We start from the raw sequence: 1,179 nt of genomic DNA on the forward strand, positions 1-1,179 counted from the left end.
AAAGAAAGAAAGAAAGAAAGAAAGAAAGAAAGAAAGAAAGAAAGAAAGAAAGAAAGAAAGAAAGAAAGAAAGAAAGAAAGAAAGAAAGAAAGAAACCAGAACTTCAGGGACCATAAATGCTAAACTCCCCAGGCTTGTTAAGTGAGCAGGAGGTTACATACAGAGAGATATGCAGGTGCAAAGAGCAAAGGGTGGGGTAAGTCACAACAAGTTTCTTGAAGTCTGCTGTTTTGGCTGGAGTGTGCATCTATTCTTCAGGGGACATAGGTCTGGAAAGGCATGTATGCCAAAATATGATGCATACTATAATCATAGCCACATGAGACAGCACAGCATATTTTTCTGGGAGGAGAATGAAAAGAGAAGAGCCAGAAAGGCAAAAGTCATGAGGTGGGAACTCACTCAACATTGTTTATCATTTCCTTCAGCCCATTTTTCTCTGCACATCCTTTAAGGAATAACTAACTTATTTCTCAGCTAACTGATGCTGCTGTAATGAGAGGACAAGTAAAGGTTTAGAGCTTTGATTTTATTATTTTCTTCTGTAACAAAGCTTTTTTTCCAGTATGTTTTTGTGTATATGTGTGTGTTACGGATGACAACAAGCAATGTCTGCYGACTTGAGGAGGCTCAGGCCACATGCAGCATCTGTGGGCTCTCAGACATAACAGCCATTGCTTTTTGGAGGAGGRAAATAGCTCATAAATATTTGTGAGACTGTTAGTAAATGGGATGCAGAGCTATTAGCAAGATGGTTCTGATCAAAATAAGGAAGATGGGTTCAGCATGCCTGGACAGATCTAGTCTGGTAGTTACTTATTGCAGCCATCCAGGAGACAAGAGAAGCTCCCTCTACCAAGCAAAGAATTAGCTGCGTGAATTGGTAAAGGATTGCAAAATCTAACACTGTCAAAATGTGATCCTTAAGACTTTGTTTCTTGATCTGTATTTAAGCAGTTGTCAGGATTGCTTCTTTTTTTTTTGCAAGGGGCTGACTAACTCCTCCCCTTCCCTCTCTGTGTCGTTTAGGAAACGAAGTACATATGTGAGTTTAAATCTAAATAATCTTAATAAATCTAATATGCACAGAATCTCAGGCTCTCATAGCCCCATTTCCAGCCTCGCCCTGGCTCCCCAATCACTCAGTGGGACAGGCTGCCTGCCCAGGCCTGGGCATGG

This window comes from Nothoprocta perdicaria, unplaced genomic scaffold (genome assembly GCF_003342845.1).
Source record: "Nothoprocta perdicaria isolate Ctin4 unplaced genomic scaffold, notPer1 scaffold_265, whole genome shotgun sequence".
Taxonomy (NCBI): Eukaryota; Metazoa; Chordata; class Aves; order Tinamiformes; family Tinamidae; genus Nothoprocta; species Nothoprocta perdicaria.